The sequence below is a fragment of the Physeter macrocephalus genome, chromosome 15, assembly GCF_002837175.3.
Source record: "Physeter macrocephalus isolate SW-GA chromosome 15, ASM283717v5, whole genome shotgun sequence".
In the NCBI taxonomy this organism is placed as follows: Eukaryota; Metazoa; Chordata; class Mammalia; order Artiodactyla; family Physeteridae; genus Physeter; species Physeter macrocephalus.
The window spans coordinates 50345908-50370190 of record NC_041228.1 but is presented as its reverse complement, the minus strand read 5'-3'; the positions used below and the strand labels follow the sequence as shown (position 1 = coordinate 50370190).

The 24283-nt window shown below is 35.0% G+C and overlaps 1 protein-coding gene and 1 pseudogene across 1 annotated transcript in view; one reads left to right on the top strand and one right to left on the bottom strand.

Annotated features, from left to right (window-relative positions):
- The window catches only part of CNBD1 (cyclic nucleotide binding domain containing 1), a 438365-nt gene that overhangs the window by 263831 nt on the left and 150251 nt on the right, over positions 1 to 24283 (top strand).
- LOC102988672 (ornithine decarboxylase-like) lies at positions 11906 to 15846 on the bottom strand (annotated as a pseudogene).

The window sequence follows — 24283 nt, the reverse complement described above, 5'->3', positions numbered from 1 at the left end:
GGATAACCTAATAGAAATGTATACATTTCTAGAAACATACAATCTAACAAGCCTGAATCAGGATGAAATAGAAGATCTGTATAGACCAACAGTGAGTAAGGAGATTGAGTCAGTAATGAGAAACCTCCTAAAAAGAAAAGTCCAGAGCCAGATTATCTCTCTGGTGAATTCCAACAAAACTTTAATGCAGAATTATCACCAATACTTCTCAAAATCTTTCAAAAAATGGAAGAGGAGGATACACTCCCAAACTCATTTTGTACATCCAGAATTACCTGATAACAAAGCTAGATAGGATGCCACAAGCCAAGAAAACTACAGGCCAGTATTTCTGATATATACAGACACAAAAATCCTTAACAAATTACTACTAAACTGAATTTGACAGCACACTAAAAGGATCATGCAACATAATCAAGTGTGATGCAGGGATGGGGAATCAATCAATGTGATACCTCACACTAACAAAATGAAGGATAAAAATATGATTATCTCAATAGATTATGAAAAAAGATATTTGACAAAATTCAACATAAAAACTGTCTACAAGGTGCATATAGAAGGAACATACCTTCTATAATAGAGATTATATAAGAAAAGCCCACAGCTACTACCATACTCAACAGTAAAAAACTGGAAGCTTTTTAACCTAAGATCAGGAACAAGACAATGATGTCAACTCTGACCACTCCTATTAACAATACTGGATGTTTTAACCAGAGCAAGTCGGCAAGAAAAAGATATAAAGGGGATTCAAGTTGGAAAGGAAAAAGTAAAGCAGTCTCTGCTGAATATAATCTTATACAAAGAAAATCCTAAAGATTTCACACACACACACACACAAACACACAAATGATAGAACTAATGAGCAAATTCAGTAAAGTTGTAAGATAAAAAATCAATCCCCCTAAATTGGTTGTTTTTCTATACACTAACAAAGAACTATCTGAAAAGGAAATAACAAAAACAATCACATTTACAATTACATCAAAAATAATAAAATACTTGGGAATGAATTGAATCAAGGAGGGGAAAGATACATACAATGAAAAATAGACTTTGATGAAAGAAACTGAAGAAGATTCAAATAAATGGAAAGATATCCCATGTTCATGGATTGGAAGAATTAGTATTGTTAAAATATCCACACTATCAAAAGCAATCTGTAGATTCAATGCAATTCCCATTAAAATTTCCATGGCATTTTTCACAGAAATAGAATTTTTTTTTTATTTGCATGGAACCACACCAGACCCTGAATAACCAAAGTAACCCCAAACAAGAAAACTGGAGGACTCACACTTTCTGATTTCAATCTATATTTAACATCTATAATGATCAAAATGGTGTGGTACTTGCATAAAAATAATTAGATGAATGGAACACAATTGACAGCCCAGTAATAAATCTATGTGTATATACAGTAAGCTAATACCTGACAAGGGAGCCAAGAATATACAATTGGGAAAGGATAGTCTCTTCAATATACAATGTAGGGAAAACTTGATAATGACAAGCAAAAGACAGAACTTGGACCTATATCTTACACCATACATAAAGTGACTAGAAATGGATGAAAAACTTAAACATAAGACCTGAACTATAAAACTCCTATAAAAAGTTGTAGTAGAAATGCTGCTTTGTGTGGTCTTGGGAAAGATTTTTTGGATATGACACCAAAAAGCACAAGGAACAAAAGAAAAATAGAGAAATGGGACTACATAAAACTAAAACGTTTCTGCACAGCAAAGGAAACAATCAACAAAAGGAAAAGGCAACTTATGGAATGGAAGAAAATATTTTCAAACCATATATCTAATAAGGGATTAATACTATATATATATATATATGTATATATATATACACACACACACACACATATATATGTAATATCTGATATATCATACAACTCAATATAAAAAATACCCAGAAGAGAAATGTGCAAAGAACCTGAACTGACATTTTTTCCACAGAAGAGATACAAATGGCCAGCAGGTATATAATATATGTTTAACATCACTAATCGTGAGGGAAACTCAAATCAAAACTACAATGGGATGTTACCTCGTTCCTGTTAGGATGACTTTCATTTAAAAACAAAATGAAACAAAACAGAAAGATTGATGAAGACATAGAGAAAATGGAACCATTGGACACTGTTGGTAGGAATGTAAACTGGTACAACCTTTATGGAAAACAGTATGGAGGTTCCTCAAAAATTAAAATAGAACTACAGTATGATCCAGCAATCCCATGCTGGGTATATATCCATAGGAAATAAAACAAGTATCTTAAAGAGATATCTGAAACTCCCACATTCTTTGCAGCATTATTCATAATAGCCAAGATATGGAAACAACCAAAGTGTTCATCAACAGGTGACTATAAAGAAAATGTAGTATATATACTTAATAGAATATTATTCAGTCTTAAAAAATAGAAAAATCTGGGGCTTCCCTGGTGGCGCAGTGGTTGCGCGTCCGCCTGCCGATGCAGGGGAACCGGGTTCGCGCCCCGGTCTGGGAGGATCCCACATGCCGCGGAGCGGCTGGGCCCGTGAGCCATGGCCGCTGGGCCTGCGCGTCCGGAGCCTGTGCTCCACAACGGGAGAGGCCGCAGCAGAGGGAGGCCCGCATACCAAAAAAAAAAAAAAAAAAAAAAAAGTAGAAAAATCCTGCCATATGTGACAACATGGATGAACTTGGAGAACATTAAGCTAAGTGAGATGGCCAAACACAGAAAGATAAATACTGCATTATCTCCATTATGTGTGGAATCTAAAATAGTTGAACTCATAACAGAGACTAGAATTGTGTTTATCAGGGGTCGGGGGCTGGGCTGGTGTTGGAAATAAGATGTTGGTCAGAGGGTACAAATTTTAGGTTATAAGATAAACATGTTCTTGGGGGTCCAAAGTATAGCATGGTGACTATAGTTAATAATTTATCACATATTTGAAATTTACTAAGAGGTAGATCTCAAGTTTTCTCACAACATACACAAAAATATGGTAACTATGCGAGGTAAAGGGTATTTTAATTAGCTTGATTGAGGAAATCATTTCACCTTATATACATATATCCAAACTTCCTACTGTACACCTTAAATATATGCAATTTTTATTTTTATTCATACTTCAAAAAAGCTGTGAAAAAAGTGTAGTATGGCTCCATCCTCATGACTTAAGCACCTCCCAAAGGCCTCATCTTCTGACACCATCACATTGGGAGTTAGAACTCCAACATGTGTAATTTGGGGGGACACAAACATTGAGACCATGGTAATGGTGTTAAGTGCCATAAAGAAAATTAAAATCAAGGAAAAGAAATATACAGTCTCTACTTACCACAGTCACATATGCCCAATGCATGGTCCCCTAGCCACATTGGAGGACCCTTATATTGAATACATTCTCTAGGTAATTACCAAGTATGAGGGAACCATTATGAGGTGGGGAAATACACCAATTACTGTTTATCATGTACTTTTCATAATATTTCTGTGCCCCATACACTCTCATTGTTTAAATTATCATAAATGTGTTTCTGCCCCTTTTAATTTAAATACCTTTGTTAATTTAGACTACATAAGTACGTATGAAAAACAAATTGTGGAAAGCTGTATTACAACATATTAATAGTGGTTAACTTTGGTTGGGAGAGTGTGGGTCATATTGTGTATATCTTTTTGTATGTTGTAAATTTTCATCCAAGGTCATATTATTTTCACTTTAATAATTGGAAATTTTTTAAAAAATTAAAGGTTTATCTAACATCATCATCATTATAATAATAGTTATTATTACAATAACTATTTCTAGAGGTTCAGTGAGTTCATTTTCTTTGTCTTATTTAAACCCTGAAAAATTAGGTTAGAGAAGTCAAGGTTAGAATATCAAAGAACTAGTACGTATATCAAGGAGTTGACAATAGTGGATTCAAATGTGTTTAATGTGAAGACTGACACCATCGCATTTATTTTGAAAAAGAAAATCTTTGAGTTATATGCAGGGTGAATCGATGTGGGGATAATCTGGAGTTGGCCATGGCATGGGTGGGTGGAGATATAAGTGTAATTACAGAAGGAAGGAATTATTAAGGCTTAGCTAAAGAAGAAGGCTAAGGAGACATTTTGGAAATTAGGATAACTAAATTTTCACTTAATTCACTATTTTGTATAGAACTAATCCTAAATTCCTTGTTAAGAAGGCCCCAGGTTGATAACTCTCAACCACCTCCATACTAAATCACCTATTCACTACATATTCCAAATACGTACACATAATTCCAGCCCCACATGGTTCTAACATTTCTATAGTGGGTTTTCAGATGAATTTTATTTCACAAATTTTCATTAATAAACGTATGTTACAGAAGAAAATAATAAAAAATAAGGCCTCAAGTTTAAATAAAGCAGTATATTTTTGCTTTGTGGGAACCATTGCGGTTTCAGGAAATTGTGTCCTATTAGTTTTACCCCCTTTAAGGTTTTTAACCTATCCATGTTCCTCATTTAAAATAATATCAAAACAATTTCCAATAAACACTAGATGAAAGGATAAAAATATATTAATATGATTTCCTTCACATTTGTTGAGGAGGGTATTCCATAGCATTCCTGTATGTGGTCAGTTTTGAAAAACAGTGGTTCAGGGTTATATGCTCACATATGTTTCTAACTTGACTGGTTAGCTATATATTGTTCAGCTTGTTGAAGGTCTGTCTAATTGGATAGAAAAGGTGTAGTCACTCACCACAACATAAAATATTGGAAGGTGACATGAGGAAAGCATTTTACTAGTCTCTTGGGAAAGAAAATTCCTTGGCTGTAATTGTTTTGCTCTCTGAAGAAATATATCAGACTGCCATTTCCACATGAATTTTCTGGATATAGTGTGACCTACTATTTTAATGTCAATGGAAACAGGCCGTTGCAGAGTTTCTCAGCCTTTTGTATGCTCTAGTTAATCTGAGGGAACTTTAAGTTATAATTTGTAGAGAAAGACTGAGGCATGACATGGAAGAAGTAGGGACTGATTTGTAAGTCATGTCCCAGCATGCAGGTGACAAATTATGGACAGAAGCATTGGGAATAAGAAAAAAGGAAAGTAAAAGTAAAATATGCACCTATCACCTTACCTAAAAACAGACAGTGTAGTAGGACATTGATTAAATAAGTGTCAGAAAATTTCAGACTATTGTCTGGAGCCTGGGTGAGAAGCATAACTAATTGTTCATTCACTTAATGACTAGCTGTTGCTCACCTACAATGTATCAGATACTGTGCTAGGCAATGGAGATATATTAGTGAGCAAGATAGACATGGTCCCTGCATTTGCATAGAATATACAATTAAATAAGCAACTGCAATAACATATGTTGGAGATAGACAAACTGTTCTTTGAGACCTGTACAAGGACATCTTATCTCATTATGGGAGATCTTAGAAGGACTAAAATGCATGAAAAATAAATAAGGGGTTCAATGGACAGAACTTTAGGGGGTTCCAGAAAGAGAGAACAGTATATGGGAAAGCCAGAGAGAAAAGAAACAGGGCTGAGTGGAATTAAGATCAGGGTGACTGGAATTAGGCACTGGGCAGGGGGTTGAGACAAGGGTTGGGAGCCCAGCAGGTAGCAGGCACAGAGAATCATGTTAAATTAGAACTGACACCCAAGTCCAAGTGCATTCCTCTTTCTACAGTGATTTATCAAATCCTAACATTTTAAGATACAAAGATAAAATATTTTCTACACTCTAGTATCTTCAGTTTGGTAAGATGAAAAATCAAATGAAACCAACAGTAATACAAAGTGAAAATTCATATGATTGTAAGAGCCTGAAGCTCTAAAGAAATACAGAAGTAGTAAAATAAGGAGGAAAGTCTAAGGACTGAAAAAAGGTTAAAGAGGTGATTCTTGGATCTAGTCTTAAAGAGCTGTGGGGAGTTGGTTAAGGAGTTGAAGCAGTGGGGACATCATGTCCAGTGGTTTAGAGACATGAGAGAACAAGATATATTCAGATCTGTGAGTGAAATGTTTTTACTACAGTAGCATTTTCCAAAGTATGCCTCAGAAAACATCCTGTAAGATGATCTGGTAACACATGTATTGTCTATCCCCTTCCTGGAAAGTCACAATACCCATTAGCATATTAAAGGATCTGAAAATACCTACAGTGAAGAAAGCTCTTTATTTGATCCAGCACTTTGCAAAATTTCTTGATCACAGAATTTCCTCTATTACCATCTTTTTTTTTTTTTGGTTTATAACCCTTTAACAATCTATGAAACACACTTTGAAATTGATAGCAGAACCTACACTGAGTGACAGGGAGTGTCAGAGGATGAGGCTATAGGAGTAGCTGTTAGAGGTCAGATCACAAAGGCCTTGGTCTGTCAGACTCTGTGTTAGGGAAGAGCATACCTGATTTTTCTTCCAAGTGACCGGAGCTCCACCGGGTGACATACCCAGCCTTACTAACTCACTCTACTCCAAGGAGGTTGTGTGGAACCACCTCTTTGAGAGGTAAATTTAGATATATTTAAATAGAAGTATTGGCATATCTTCACCATTCCTCCTCTTTTTAAACTTAATTTTTTTTCACTGTCATAAGATTTTTCACTGTGGTAAAGATCTGTTTTCTTTACAATTTTTAAGTGTAAAACACAGTATTGTCAACTATAGAATCAATGCTATACAGCAGATATCTAAAAGCTAATTATCTTGCATAACTGAAATTTTATACCTATTGAAAACCAACTCCTCATTTCCCCCTCCCCTCTGCCTCGAGAAACTACCATTCTACTCTCTGTTTTTATGTGTTTGACTATTTTAGATACCTCATATAAGTGGCATCATGCAGTATGTTCTCAATGAGTGGTTTATTTCACTTAGCATAATGTCCTCAAGATTATTCCATACTGCCAAATATGGCAGTATTTTCTTCCTTTTTTCAGGGCTAATATATATATTACATATTTTCATTTGATATGTATACTACATTTTCTTTGTCCATTCATCCATTGATGGATAATACATTGCTTCCACATCTTGGTTACTGTGAATAATGTTGGGAACATGGGAATGCAGATATCTCTTTGAGACAGTTATTTCATTTGTTTTGGATAAATATCCATAATTAGGATTGCTGGGTCATATGGTATTACTATTTTTAATCTTTTGGGGGAACTCCATACTGTTTTCCATAGTCACTGCACTATTTAAATTTCCACCAACAATGCACAATTTCTCTACATGCTCATCAACACTTGTCATTTCTTTTGTTGTTGTTTTGTTGGTAACAGCCATCTTAACAAGTGTGAAGTGATATCTCATTGTGGTTTTGATTTACATTTCTCTGATGATTAGTCATGTTGAGTATCTTTTCATGTGACTGTTGACCATTTGTATATCTTCTTTGAGAAATGTCTATTCAAGTCCTCTGCCCATTTTAAAAAATTGTGTCATTTATTTTTTTTACTATTAAGTTGGAGGAGTTCTTCGTGTGTTTTGGATATTAACCTTTTCTCAGATCTATAGTTTGCAAATATTTTCTCCCATTCCATAGGTTGACTTTTTATTGTGTCCATCATTCTTTGCTTTGTAGAAGCTTTTTAATTTGATGCAGTCCCACTAATCTATTTTTTGTTTTGTTACCTATGCTTTCGGTGTCATATTCAAGAAGTCATTGTCAAGACTAATATCTGTCATAAAAACAGATATATAGACCAATGCGACAGAATAGACAGCCCAAAAATAAACTCAGGTGTACATCGCCAGTCAACAAGGGAACCGAGAATACTCAAAGGATAGTCTCTTCAACATATAGTGTTGAGAAAACTGGATATCCACATCCAAAAGAATGAAATTTTATACTTATATTAAACCATACACAAAAATCAACACAAAATGGATTAAAGACTTAAACATAAGACCTGAAACTGTAAAACTCCTAGGGTAAACCATTCTTCCTCTTGAAGTGTACTGCTAGCAGGGAGCACCTTCACCAGGGTGGGAAGACTTGCTCTAGTTTAGCTCTGCCTGGGGCTGGGAGGGTAAGTTTTCTGATTATAGGATTCAAGGTTAAGAGACAACTTGACTGCAAGTATAAACTATATATTCATCATAGCTTCATCAGTAATAAAGGAGGTGTTTTAGTTTCTTATTTCTCATTCTTTTATTTTATTTCTTATTATCGTTCTAATTTTGCAGGTAAGAAGGTGATATTTATTGTCTTCCAAGAGATCCAGACATTAAAGAATTTGGTCTCTATTCTGTAGGTAACTGGGAGTCACTGAAGTATTTTACCAGTGAGTAACATGGTCAGATTTACATTTGGCAGCTTTAGTGGCAGTGTAGAAGATATGCTGAAGGGGGCACACATGGAAGCTGAAAAACCAATTAAAAAGGATGGCAGGAATCCACGCAAGAAATGATCAGATCTTGAACTACACCAATGGCAGTGGTAATATGTATAAGGAGATATAGACATGGAATATATTTAGAAAGTTCAATCAACAGAACTAGGAGACATTAGGTGTGTGATGTAAAAGAGAGAAAATCTAGGACAACTCACAGATTTTTGAATAGAGGTGAATTATATTTGGTTTGATGAAAATGTAAAACTCTATTTCCAGCACACTGAGCTGCGCATGCTTTAGAAACATCCAAGTAGAGATGTACAGTTGTTACATATATATTTTTCTGAAGTTCAGAGGCATTTATAGTCTAGAAATGCACACGTGGAAGCTGTTCATATTTAGTGGTACTTGAAGTCATAGTGTCAATCACTCTTAAGGAGATTGTGTGGGTAACAGTCTTACTCAGTATCAATGCTTAACACTTATTATGTGCCCAGTGTTACCAGCACTATGTTAAATACTTTGCACACATGGTCTCATTTAATCCTCATGATAGCTCTTTAAGGTGAATAATATTACCATTATTTTACAAATGAAACTGAAGAATTTCCACTTGTTTTGCAACTAATAATTTGTTTGCTTCATAATTATTCCCATGATAGTTCAAATGGATATGATAAAATACACTTGAAATCAGACACATAGATATGTCTTTGTGGTTTGCAATTGAAATTATTTTTTGCAGGGGTATATATTCAAAGAATGTTGCTGTGTAATGCCTTTTGACAAATTTAATTTTAATCAGGGTTGGGGTTTTTCAGTCTGTTATGGGAATAAAGAATAGAAAATCATGGTGCTATCATACTCTTTTTGTTTCTCTATCAAAGGTCAAATTCAGAAGCATACTGCTATAGCAATTATAAGTCAGAAACGCAGTTCCCTGCTAGACTTCTAGTCAGGAAGTAAGTAAAAAGAGGAAGAATATACTTATTTTCTACATGCATTTGGGGGAAGGAAGTGGTCCAATATCTAGAATTTGATGAAAATCACTTACTTTGAAGTCTAAGGTACAGAGCTAAATGAGTTTGTGACCCCTTGCATAGGGGGAGTTATTTGGATAGTAAAGTTTAGAGAAAACCTCTGTATCCATGAGCTTTAATGGCAGATGTACCAGCAGATGAACACTATCTTAAAAAACAATCCACTCCAAAAAGCAAGTTAATATTGCAGAGTTAGCAGCAATTGTTTATGCACCATTTGATTTCTGAGCTTTCAAGTTGATTAACAATAGTATTTCTTTTCTAATCAGCTTTTTTATTATTGGTCTGGCTGGCTGACTTTGAATAATTTATGCAAAAAGAATTATTTTCTGTGTACATATATATACATTCTAAAAAATCTGAGAATAGAAAAATAAATATGGAGCTTACCTAGTGGGAAAAAACATGGAAGAAAAACCTTAACACCAGTTGGTGACTTGATGTCAGCTGTAATTGCAGAATGCAGGCCAAAAGTAACAGTGATACGGTGATCATCTTGGCCAAAGTTAAGAGATACATTGGTACCTCACATTATGGCTGCACTGTTACCTGGAATCTGATAACTGACTACATATAGAGATACAGTTGATTTCTTTTGCATTTTGCAGCATGCAGTAGACAGTGCTTTGGCTGACATAAAAAAAAAATATTGATGTTTTTCTCTTGTCCTTCCCCATCTCCTTTTTGTAGTGCCTATACATAGGGAGCTTTGCCTGGAGGCTTGAATGGACTCCCAGGGCCAGTATTCCTCTTAAACAAGCTCAGGCAGGTCAGAGGGATTTCAACACCCTGAGGGTTTTGTTGTAATTTTGGAGTCTGTATAACTGATATATTTTCATTCCTAGCACATTTATCTATTTTTCCTTTTACTGTGCAGTCTATTTGATTTTTGAAATCCAAAAAAAAAAAAAAAAGAAAAAGAAAAAAAATGTTTGACTTGGTTAAATAGCTGTGATTTCTCTATTTAATACATCTCATAAAGTTGGAGTAAACTGAAGCTGGCCATACACTCTCCTTGTCAATAGCATAGGCTTTTGAATCAGGCTGGTGAATTCAGGATTCACTAATTATTGCATAATACGATTATAAGCAAGTTACTAAATGTCTGATACTTTTTTGTTTTTTAAATTCTGACATTGGATTAATTCTGTGTAATAGTTTTTTTTTTAACTTTTCTTTAATGGAGTATAATTGCTTTACAATGTTTTGTTAGTTTCTGCCACACAATGAAGTGAGTCAGCTATATGTATACCTATATTCCCTTCCTCTTGGACCTCCCTCCCACCTCCTTACCTCACCCATCTAGATTGTCACAGAACACTGAGCTAAGCTTCCCGTGCTTTATAGAATGTTCCCACTAGCTACCTATTTTATATATGGTAGTGTATATATATCATTCTTAATCTCCCAGTTTGTCTAACCCTCTCCTCCCCCACCGTGTCCCCATGTCCTTTCTCTACGTCTGTGTCTCTATTCCTGCCTTGCAGATAGGTTCATCTGTACCATTTTTCTAGATTCCACATATATGTGTTAATACACAATATTTGTTTTTCCTCTTTCTGGCTTACTTCACTCTGTATGACAGACTCTAGGTCTAACCACATCTCTACAAATGACCCAATTTTGTTCCTTTTTATGGCTGAGTAATATTCCACTGTATATAGGTACCACATCTTCTTTATCTGTTCATCTCTCGATGGACATTTAGGTTGTTTCCATGTCCTGGCTATTGTAAATAGTGCTGTAATGAATATTGGGGTACATGTGTCCTTTTAAATTATGGTTTTCTCAGAGTATATGCCTAGTAGTTGGATTGCTGGGTCATATGGTAAATCTATTTTTAGTTTTTTAAGGAACCTCCATACTGTTCTCCATAGAGGTTGTATCAATTTACATTCTCACCAACAGTGCAAGAGGGTTCCCTTTTCTCCACACCCTCTCCAGCATTTACTGTTTGTAGATTTTTTTGATGATGGCCATTCTGACTGGTGTGAGGTGATACCTCATTGTAGTTTTGATTTGCATTTCTCTAATAATCAGTGATGTTGAGCATCCTTTCTTGTGTCCCTTGGCCATCTGTATGTCTTCCTTGGAGAGATGTCTATTTAGGTCTTCTGCCCATATTTTGATTGGGTTGTTTTATTGATATTGAACTCCATGAACTGTTTGTATATTTTGTAGATTAATCCTTTGTCTGTTGCTTCACTGGCAAATATTTCCTCCCATTCTGAGTGTTGTCTTTTCATCTTGTTTATGGTGTCCTTTGCTGTGCAAAAGCTTTGAAGTTTAATTAGGTCCCATTTGTTTATTTTTGTTTTTATTTTCATTACTAATTGTAATGAGTTATTATGTGCAAAGTGCTTAGGACAGAGTCTGATCCTCAAAAGATAAACAGAGTGTGCCTAGAGTATTATCCATTTGGCCTTAGGTTTGATCTCTCTTGAGTCAAACTGCCTGGCATAAAATATAGACTCCACACTTTAGCAGCTTTGACCTTGGATAAGTTACATAACATCTCTCTGGCTCAATTTCCTCTTTTCCAAAGAGGGGTTCATAATAGGATCTAGTCTTTTGGTTCATGAGAAGATTAAATGAGTAAAGCTCTTAGAATGGCTCTAGACACATGTGGAACCCTCGATAAATGTTTTTGGTAAAATGGATTATATTATATATCAAAATTACCATCACTGTGTGCTGTTGTCAAAGATATCATGGGAAACTGTAATGAGAGCTTGATTTTTATCCAGTGAAGTTTATGCTCAATAGTAAGTTATGTTAATTATCAAGATAAATTGGAGAGTTGGGGGTCTGTCCAAAGACAGAGCTGTCTGCAGTCATACAGCAAAGCAATGAATACTCTGGTACTGTATTTAAATACTTTTTACTCTGAGTCTAGTACTTAGTCTAATCAGTTCATAGTACTACATGAAGATTGTCAGCATAATATCAATCCAAGGGTTTACGTTAAACACACTTTCTGGAGTTAAAGAGAGTGAACAAGAACTAAAGCAGAAGCATTCCTTAGCAAACACTTTTCATTGTTATGCAAGTTACATTATGCAGAAAATAACATATCTCATTTTTCACGCAGTTTAATAGCCTGCCAGTTATCATTTGGCAGGATCAAACTATAAATCTTTTACAGAATTTGAGGAGGCTTATGGCATCCATTACTTCTTTCAGTTATTTAAAAAGCTTCTAGTAATCTTTTTTTCCTTTGTAGTTAACGAGCTGCTAAACTCTAAGTTTTACAGTAGAAACTGAGTGTATCATTTTACTTGTATTTTAATAGATGTTTATTTGCATTAGATTATGAAAGGTTAGTGCTGAATTCCAAATAAGTATAGAATCAGGTTTTATCCGTACTTGCCAAAATCCTTTCCAGTGCATGATCTTTCAAACTATATCTTATAAGCACAAGTGGCCTTTGTTGATTTACATGAAGCAGAAGAATATTTTTTTAGTTTAGTCCCAAAGCTGTACATTAAAAAAAAAAAACCCTCATCTAAGTTCTATAAATTTTCATGGGAAATAAAAATGTGTACTGATTCAGAAATTATTCTTCTAGTCTCTACAGGAAGTGAAATTAAAGCAGTCTCAATTGATGAAATACAGCATGGTGCAGAGAGTGGCAGGGCTCTTGGCTGTGGCTCTTCTGTCCTTGTGGCTTTGTGAGGCAGGAGTAGGATGGTAGTTGAAGGACTTCTCACTTCTATGTCTGCCTTCTTCTTGGGTATGTGACAAATTTCTGTCATACCTTTTGAGGTTGTGATGCTGGGTGACTATCTTTTTCATCTGCTATAGTGTGGAAGTTGAGCTCCTGAAACAGTTTCTGATGACATCTGAAGAGTACCTCTGCAAGTAACCCAAGGCAGTCGGTCCATTTCTTCAAAGCATCATGGCTATGCCAAGGCCACTGGTTCTTAGTTCTGTATTTTTGCTTCCCAAATTACTTATGCACTTACTTCTGGCTATTAGAGCCTCCTATGATCAAGGCACTGCACTAGGATACCCTTATTTCAACTAATGACAAAATAGTACTTATAAATAAAAGTGAGTGACTATATTTTTAATAGGTCAAAAAAACCCCATATATACACCCAACACAAACAACAACAAGGGAACTCTTCTCCATGCTTTGGGCTCAAGAGAATAGTGTGCTAAGTGAAATAAGTCAGACAGAGAAAGACAAATACCATCTGATCTATCTTATTCGTGGAATAAAAAAATAACAAAACAAAATAAAATAAAAACCCAAGCTCATAGATAAAGACAACAGATTGGTGGTTGCTGGAGGCAAGAGGTGGGGGTAGCAGAAATGAGTGAAGTGGATCAAAAGTTTAAAAAAAAAGAAAAATCAACATTGATTCACAAGTACATTCACAATTAAAAATGCATGGGCTAATAAATTCATTATAAAAAAGGTTAACCTAACTAGTAATAAAAAAGAGAAATTTTAAAAATGAGATACTAGAGTGTCTGGATCAAGATGGTGGAGTAGGAAGATCCTGAGCTCACGTCATCCCAAGGACACACGGAAACTACAACTACATATAGAACAACTGTCTCTGAGAACAACCTGAAGACTAGCAGGACAGATTTCCTACAATTAAGGACCTGCAGAGGTCCCCCGAAGACCAAGCGGTCTAGCCCCATGTTGGGCTCCCTACCAGGGGAGACTTGCACTGGAAGATGGACTCCCATACTTCTGCTTTTGAAAAATAGGGGGCTTATATTTGGGAGAGCCTGAGGATTGTGGGAAGCCAAGACTACTCTTGAAGGGCTCATACACAAACTTACTTGCTCCAAGTCCCAGCACAGGGGCAATGGCTTGAAAAAACATCCAGGTCATATAAGAAGGAGATTCATTTGCTAATTTTAGGGAGTGTGCCAGAAGGGCAGGGATTTGGTGGGACTTTCGCCATGGACAAAAATGCTGGCAGCCTCCATTTGTTTGGAATAGTCCTTCTGCTTAGCTGGCCTGGTGCTGGTGGGTACCATTTCTCTCACTCTTCATCAACCTAACACCATGTGTTCGGTCCCGGCATTCCCCTGAGGACCCTCCCACCCAAACCACCCACCCTGACCAGCCCCTCCTAAGTGACTCCTCCACCCGGCAGGCCATCCTGGTCAAGACTAGTGCCTCTTCAAAGTGGCTCCTGCTCCAGGGAGCCAGCCTTGCTCCACCTGGTGGGCAGCCTCTGCCAGCACTGGTCTCCCTCCAAAGTAGCTCCCACTCTGATTAGCCCCTCACACCAGCGTTCTTGTGACAGATGTCATCAGGTCCTGCAGCCAGTCAATTCAGGGGCCAGCCCTGCATTATCAGTACACCTGCAGCAGTTACAGCCAGGCCTTGTAGACAGCTGGCTGGAGGCTAGTCCCTCCCATCAGCATAATAGCCAGCCGTGGTTGAGGCTAGGCTTTGTAGCCAACCCCACCCACCAGCATGCCTGAAGGAATCAGCTCAAACACAACATCCTCAGATCCGAGAAAACCACCACCAACATTAAGCAAATACATGTGGAAATAAACCTCAGCTACCATGTCAAAGACACAGCAGGCATCAGAGACGGCCTGCATGAAAGTCTCAGGATCAGTACAGACATTTTCCATGTGGAAGCTGACACCAATGACGTCAATATTTAGCTCTTTTGCCCATTTCAAAAAGAGCCTGCTAGTTTTGACTCTGGTGCCAAATTTCACACTGAGGTGACAGACTGCTTTGGAATCATCAGTGGCAACACACAAAACCAACTTTGCCTTTGGATGTGCCCTGGCAACTTTCATCAACTCAACTTCACTATCAAAAGTCATCATCTGGACTCCATTATTGGCAGCGTATTTAATCTGAGACACTTGTTTACAAGGATTTGCATACATAATCCTCTCTGGAGGCACCCCGAGACTCTGCACCAACTGGATTTCAGTCTGAAAAAGAAGAGGTGTTACAATACATGTAGCTAATACATGGAAGAAACAGAAAAACATGGGAAAGCTGTCACCATCCCCACTCAATTCATTAGCGTCTCCGTCATCAACTCAACTTCACTATCAAAAGTCATCATCTGGATTCCATTATCGGCAACATACTTAATCTGAGACACTTGTTTACAAGAATTCGCAAGTCTCTGGAGGCACCCTGAGACTCTGCACCAATTGTATTTTGGTCATGCAGGCACAGTCAAATCCTGTTCTGATGGAAGCTAAGGTCTTCACTGTGGTTTGGCTATCATTGCATTTGACTGAATAAAAGGGGATGACTAGAGGAAAAGCTTTTAACCATCTCAGTTATTTCTTTAGAATGTCTCCCAGATCTACAACATAGAAGACAGCCTTATCATCAGAACAAGAAATTTCATTAATTATTTTTGGTCCAGAATGTCCTTGCAATAAAGCCTTTATTCAGGAAATGGCAGTCAAACTTTTCATTACCAAAGTTGTTCATACTTTCTTGATGTCTTTCTGAAACACAAAAAACAGAAAATTAAGACATGTATATTAAAGAAATTATTGCCACCTTTTTACCAAAAGCAGTTCTCCAGGAATTTCAAGTCCCACTGAAAATACATGTGCCCTCAGTACAGCAGTTGGAAGTGTTCTTATAAACACAGAATTTGCTGTCCACCTTAGAATGCATGGGTACTACAGGTTGGCCCCATGGAGATGTCACTTTCCAATATGCAGGACCACAGGCTGCCCCACTGCTGTCCCAATTGTCCCCGTCAGCTACCCATCCAGCCACTGACCGCTTTGCTCCCTCCCATAGAGGATTGCTGGCCCAAGGTGGTGCTGGAGTTCTGGCAGAGGGGTCGTGGTGGTGGAGGCTGAGGGGATTGACCTTAAAGGGACTTCTTTAAATGGAAAAGAAAAGGCCATAACTGGAAACAAGAAACTTATGAAAGAAAAAAATCTCACTATAAAAGCAAACATACAGTAAATGTAGTGGAGCAAACATCTATAAAATTAGCATGATGGTTAAAAGACAAACACAGTAAAATCATTTATCCCTAAAATAGTTGAGTCACACAAAATAAAAAGATGTAAAATATGACATCAAAAGCATTAAATGATGGAGGGGCAGTAGAAATGTGCTGCTTTGAGAATGCACACAAGTTTAAATCACTATCAAATTAAAATAGATTGCTATATACACAGGTTGTTATGTATGACCTTCATGGTAACCACAAAACAAAAATATATAACAGATATACAAAAAATAAAGAAAAAGATATGTAGACATAACACTAAAGAAAGTCATCAAATCACAAGGGAAGATAAAAAGAGAAGCAGAAAGGAACAGAGAAGAGCTACAAAAACAATCAGAACACAAGTAACAAAATGTAAGTAATTACATACCTGTCAATATTTACTTTATTTTTGAAATTTTTTATTATTTTTGCAGTTGTCTCCTCCTTTTATTTATTTTTATTTTTTTTAAACATCTTTATTGGGGTATAATTGCTTTACAATGGTATGTTAGTTTCTGCTTTATAACAAAGAAAATCAGCTATACATATACATATACTTTATATATTTACTTTAAATGTAAATGGACTAAATGCTCCAATCAAAAGACAAGGTGGATGAATGGATAAAAAAATAAGATAATTAACTTTTGTCATTTTGAAGTATTTCTATATTTCAAGTTATTTTTATGCAAATAGTATTATAAAAATTTATTTCCAAATGCTACTTATAAGAACAAACCCTTATGTGTTTTAATTTTATACATTTTTATATTTTTGTGAAATATGGTATTAAAATATGTAAGTACATTGTTTATCATAAATATAAACAACAGAAGGAAGGAAATAGTTCAAAGAGCTTTCTATAATACATTTTTCTTCAGCTCTAGCTTGTAATACTAACTTTATCATAAAACAATGCCCTTAGCACCATCTAACAAGTCACCAAATCCTGTCTGAATTTTCTTTGTAGTATCATTTTTTATTTATGCACATTCACCTAATTTCTTTGTTATCATGTATGATGAAATTATTATAAATGAATTTATGTCCACACTTTCATTTCCTAAATATAACTTTCTACAGGTGAAATTTCCAAGTAAAATGTTATGAACTTGCGAAACAAAATTAGTTTTTAGCCATTGGGAGATTACAAAAACAAATAAACCATGACCTTTCTCTGAACTCTACATTCATGTATTGAGCCATCTTTTTGGTATCTTCTACTTACCATACCCAAAATAGAACTCTCAGTTTCCTTTGCCCACCTGCCTCATTCCCAGTGACTCTAAAGCTGTTTCTTTTCCATTTCCTTCTCTTTCCATAAATCAGACGAGGATTCATTGAAGTGCCAAACGTAGGCATTATACTTAATACTTTCTATCCCTTTTACACCTGAATATCAGTAAGTCTTTTCAGGGTTAACTCCAAAATATATCTTGGTTTTGTCTGCTTCATTCCCTTCACACTGACGTCAGTCTCTGAGCAAGTCACCATAACTTCCTACTTGGGTACAGTGATAGCCTCCTTTGTAGGTTCTCAGTGTCCACTACTTCTGCCTTCCAATCTGGTATTTACATAGTTGCTGGAATACTCTTTTCAAAACACAAACTGAAGTTCATTTGTTCTCCAGTTAAATCTGCTTACTGATTTACCATTGCTCTTCTAATAACATCTAAACTCAAAAAAAAAAAAAAAAAAAACTAAACTCCTTAGCAAGTCCACAGGTACCTTGGGGGATCTGGCCCTGTCCATTCTTCCCAAAGTCCAGCTTCTCATTGTTCTCTGGTTATCCAAATCTCTGGTCAGCTTCTCTTTTCTCCCTCAGGATTTCTGATCTTTGCACTTGTGCTTATTTCTCTTTGGACAGTTCTTTCCCAACTATTCTTGTCACAAAAATATATGGTTTTCTCCTCATCATACATCTGTTTACCCTTAAATATTCTTCTCTGACAAGCTTCACATGAGCAACCAGTGTCAAGAGCTCTGCATCCTCACCACACACACAAAATATTTTTCCTTTTTCAACAGAGTATATAATTATGCATTTAATGTTTATTTTTTAATACTAAGGGAATTACAGCTCATGCTCAGTCTGTCATTTTGAACAAAGACCTCAAATTCATTTTTGAAGCTCAAATGCAGTTGCTGCTATGTGATCTTATAAAATATTTAAAATTTTTGGTCATAGAAATAATATATATTAATTGTGAAAAGATTCAACATTTACTTGGAAAACATTTACCTTAAATTCCACAACTTTGATGTTATCACAATTAACATTTTTGTGACCATCATTTCAAGTATCTCTTCAATACCATATACAAACACATTTACACTTATATAAATGAAATCATAACATGCATGCTCTGTTTGTATGGACATTTATTTTAAAGTGTCATTTAGAAATTTGGCTTATTTCCACCTTTTCTTCCTCTTTTTCTCTTCAAATATAACTTTTTAAAATGTCACACATTTTTGTATAGATATGTGTATGATCAGAATGATTTATTATCATTAATTTTACAATATTAGCATAGTACTGATATACTTTGGATTGTTTTTCTCAGTTACCTACGATATCATGGAAATGTTGCCAAGTTTATGGTTATAGAGTTAATTCTTTGTAATGTATCTATAGTATTTCTAACAATAATCTCCAAATAACTATGCTGTAGTAATCATCCTTGTGATGTTGCTTAAGTTGTGAAGTTAAGATTTAGATTTGGAAGTGTGGCATAAGAACTCATTAGCTTAATATGCTATGGTGTAATAGAACATGCACTTTTTGTTGTTGAGGTAGATTATTTCAATCTATAGTTATAGCTTTTCAGTCATCTTTTTTCAGTGATACTTATAAATGTACCTGGAGACAGGGCTGGGATTAAGATGAGGTGCCAGATTGAAGGGCGTGTACCAAAAATCTCAGTAAACAAGATAAATTTTTTTTTTTTTTTTTTTTTTTTTGCGGTTCCCGGGCCTCTCACTGCTGTGGCCTCTCCCATTGCGGAGCACAGGCTCTGGACGCGCAGGCTCAGCGGCCATGGCTCATGGGTGTAGCCGCTCCGCGGCATGTGGGATCCTCCCAGACCGGGGCACGAACCCATGTCCCCTGCATCGGCAGGTGGACTCTCAACCACTGCGCCACCAGGGAAGCCCAGGATAAAATATTTTTAATGCAGTATTTTGAAAAATAAAAATTAATGTAAAAATCTATGATAAAATATCAAAATTTTAAATAGACAGACTTGTTTTCTTGGTTTGTTTTATGATGCTGCATTTTTGTTCAATGACAAGTACTGTTGTTTTCCATCTTTCCACAGTTTCTGAACCACTGGGTGGTCGGGTCCTTGCTAGGTGGATTTATGAAGGTTGACAACAGTGTGTGAACAGATTGTGGAATGCAGTGCTTTACAAGTACTCATTTTTTTGTTATAGAGCTTTTTATTAATATTTTCCACTTGGCTCAAAATATGGGGGGGTATTTTAGTAAGTATATATACAGGGAGCATATTTTTCTTTTTGCTTCATTTCCCATATAGCTGCACATGACAATGCTAAATAAATATATTGTGATTTATTCATCCAGAAAATATGATTGTATATCTTTATTATGTTCCCTTAGTCTTCAGTTGTTTGAATATCTAGTCCAGTAGTAACCTTAATTAAATCCTGCTTACACTGAATGCAGTCTGTCAAGGATTATGTCAGTTTGTTAACTCAGATTAAAACTTACTTTTTCATAATTCTTACTAGGAATATTTCCTGACTTTTCAGTTTTAATTTAATATTTGTAATATAAGATACAACAGATTTTATTTGTTTATTCACCTTATCATTGATGTCTTCATAGATTATGAAAAATAAAGATAACCATAAACAACAGTCATTTGGATAAAATTATTTTAAAAACATGTTATTTCTCTATTCTTATGTAGAGTGACAGGACAGGGAAAAATGATATCTAGAACTAGGCTTAAGTTGTGTCTGACACTATCAGTACTATCTTGAAATCGTGGGCTCATCACGTTCTTTAAATAATGAAAATAATATCAATTTACAGCATTGTTGTTAACATTAAATGAGGAAATATAAGTAAAACTGCTTTGAAAATGTCAAAATGCTCTTCAGATGTTAATTATTTTTATTATTATATGTAATCTTATTTTTTTTTCTGTGGAGAGAGTAGGAAACAGTAAAGGGATACAAAGTGGAAGTATAATATAAAAGGGAATATTTAAGAAGTAATTGTCATAATCCCAATTGTAATAGTATGGCTAGTTTTGCTAAGAATAGACTCTTGCTATGACAATAGTTTTATTCCTAAGAAACCTCAGAACATTGAAAATCATTTTATAAAATCATTGTTCCAATGGAGAGAAAGATTGGGATTTAGGGTATTTTACACTCAAAATAATGGTGTTATTTTCCTATAGGAATGCCAATACTGGAGTTTTTTGGTTTTTTGCTTTTTAGAGTACAATTGCATAATTCTAAATCCTACCACATCACTGAAAAAATCTGCATTATTATCATTTTTATCACACATTTTTATAAAAACACAAAACACAAAACACTTAAAGTTTTATTACTACCCATAAATTCTGGCTTTCTATTTTATTCACATTGTAACTGGTAATTATGAAATAAATGCAATTCATATTCCTTAATTAATTGATCATGTTATAGTAAATGAAGTTATAAAACCTCATATTGTAGTAGAATTACATTATTACAGAAAATGATCAGAGTTTTCTAGTATACTAGAAAGAAGACAGCTCTGAGCATAATTTGAATAAGTAAAAGGTTTGGATTTAGATGGCATGAGTTTGGGTAGTTGTAGAAGGTATATATAGAGATATGTAATATAATGTGGTAATGATAGATATTAAAGTAAAATTCACTTGCTTTAAGCAAATTGATAGTCATGAAGCTTGAAAGCAATTTGGGGAATGCATCAGCAAGCAGAAGTAGCCTAAGAAAATGGTGAAATAATTCATTTATTCCACAAATATATATTGAGCATCTTAGCACTGTTCATAGTACAGAACCTAATACAAACCTTGCCTTTCTTTGCTTATATTCTAATAGGAGATAATCACCAACAGCAAAAAAAAGAAAATACATGATGTATTGGAATGTAATTAGTATTATGAAAAAACTTAGGGAGTTATGGGTCTTAGTAGGAGTTGGGGTGGATAATTCAATCGTATCTAGAAGTATTCAGAGAAAGTTTTACTAAGAAGCTGACATTTGAGGAGAAACATGAAGTGAGGTAGCATACAATATAGATACCTTGAAAGAGAACTTTTGAAGCAGAGGAAATAGGAAATGAAAAAACCCTAAGGTGGGAGTTTACTTGGCATGTTTGAAGGGTACCAAAGAGACCAATGGTAATGAAGAAGTGGGGACTTTAGACGGTGAGGTTAAAGAGATAGCTTGGCCTATTGTAAAAGACTTGGACTTTTACTTGGAGCCTAGTGCAATCCAAGGACAAAACCTGACATATTTTCAAAGGACTCTTCTGTCTGCAGTATGGAGCAGGGGTGAAATACATTTACAAAAATATTATATTAATATTAATATTATATTAATCCAGAAGAAAGACAAGGATTGGATCATATTTGTAACAGTGAAGTGTAAGAAGTCGTCATATTCTCTAGACACTACCCTCAAAATAGTGCCAGAGGCACTAGTGTTTCACCGAACCTAAGATAGAGATTCAGTTCAATGGCAAAAAATAACTAGAACCAAGGTCTTGAACATTTCTAGAAAAGTAATTAAATCCCTGAATAATTAGTTTCCATAAAGCAGAAGGATTAAAGGCTTCAATAGAATAATTGAGTTTAAATAAGTAGGAAACAGTGAAGAAATAATTTTATCACATTTGGGGTTAGTTGAAACCATAAGATGTTAATAAGAATGTATAGAATTTGCTTTGGAAACTGCATTTTAAAACATCAGATATTAGTATGAAGACTATTAAAATATTATGATTATAGTTTTTAAGAGAAATAATTATTTTGAAGAGATTTAAAAATTGACTAAATTTAATTTTTGCTCTTTTAAAGAAGAGATTAAGTGTAGTTCTACTCTGAATATGAAGAAAAAGAAAACATGCTTAAATAGCTCCAAAGTAAGCAATTTAGAGTTGACATGAATGATTTATTTTTTTGTGATTAATTAGTAAGACAGCTAAGCAGAAAAATCTATAAAATAGTTGAGAGAGAGAAGAGGTGAAAACCTACATCTCAGAGTCACTGCCTGCAAATAGAAATCAAGGCAAACATGAGACTGCCAGGAAATGCATGTAGAAATTTTAAAAAACCACAGATTATAATATTTTCTAAAAATATTAGAAAAGATAGGGTAAAGGAAAACAACTTATTTACTGTATTTTAAATACAAGTTGGTTGTTTTCAGAAATAATGATTAATTTATTCTACAGATACATTTTTAACATGTATTTTGGAAAACATATTGTACATTTTGTTTAACAACTATCACTGAATTACCACTTTGCATCAGTTCTGAAAATATTTCTTAAAAATTACACCAAATATGTTATGTTATGTGATGTCTCAATTATGACTTCCTACCAATTACATGCATCCTTCTGTTTTCGTTCTAGTTTAGGAAATAATTTGCTGAATAATGACCTTCAACTAACCCTTCTGTTTGCAACTCCACTTCTATTTTATTTTTTTCCTTCATTTTATTTGCTAGAGACATCTCTAGGTTCTCTTTGAGTTCTACAAAGCATGCCGATCATCTCCTCTGATGCAGCTGCCTCTCCTATGACTGATCTAGGCTTTGTGTTTCTCCACTGCGCTTCATTTGTCTCTACACTTCCATACACTTTTCCCTCCCTCATAGAAAAGTGATGGACCCTCTTATCCGCTAACTGATGACATCCTCCCTTATCTCCTTGATGTTTTGTTATTGTTTTTATATTCTTATTTTAAAGAGTCATTTTGGGGGGAGAATGATTAACACAGTTATGTCCAGATTTTGCAGCATGCTGTTTAGTCTCCATGTGTTTGTGTTTTTCCATTTTTCATCCTGTAATTGATTTCTAGTTTCATACTGTTGTGGTCAGAAAAGATTCTTGATATAATTTCTATACTCTTAAATTTGTTGAGATTTGTTTTGTGGCCTAGCATGTGATCTATCCTGGAGAATGTTCCATGTGTACTTGAAAAGAATGTGTTTTATGCTGTTTTTGGATTTAATGTCCTGTAGGTGTTAATTACATCCAACTGATGTAATGTGCCATTTAAGACCTCTGTTTCCTTATTGAATTTCTGTCTGGATGACCTGTCCATTAATGTAACTGGGATGTTAAAGTCCCTTACTATTATTATTGTCAATTTCTCCCTTTATGTCTGTTAATATTTGCTTTACATAATTAGGTGTTCCTATATTAGGTACATATATGTTTATGAATCTTATATCCTCTTCTTGTATTGGTCCCTTTATCATTATATAGTGCCCTTCTTTGTTTTTTTATTATTGACTTTGTTTTAAAGTCTTCTTTGTCCGGTATGAGTATTGCTACCACAGCTTTCTTTTCATCTCCATTTGCATGAAATATCTTTTTTCATCCTCTCACTTTCAGTCTGTGTCTTTAGCTCTGAAGTGAGTCTCTTGGAGGCAACATATAGGGAGATTTTTAAAAATTCAGTCAGCCACCTTATGTCTTTTGATTGGAGCAGTTAGTCCATTGACGTTTAAAGTGATTACTGATAGGTGATAAGTTTGAATTATTGCCATTTTATTTGTTTTCCAGTTGCTTTTGTAGTTCTTCCACATTATTTTCTTCTTTTAGTCACTTCCCTGTTGTTTGATGATTTCTTTTTAGTGTTATATTTGTGTTTCTTTCTCTTCAGTTTATGTGTATCTATTGCAGGTTTTGAT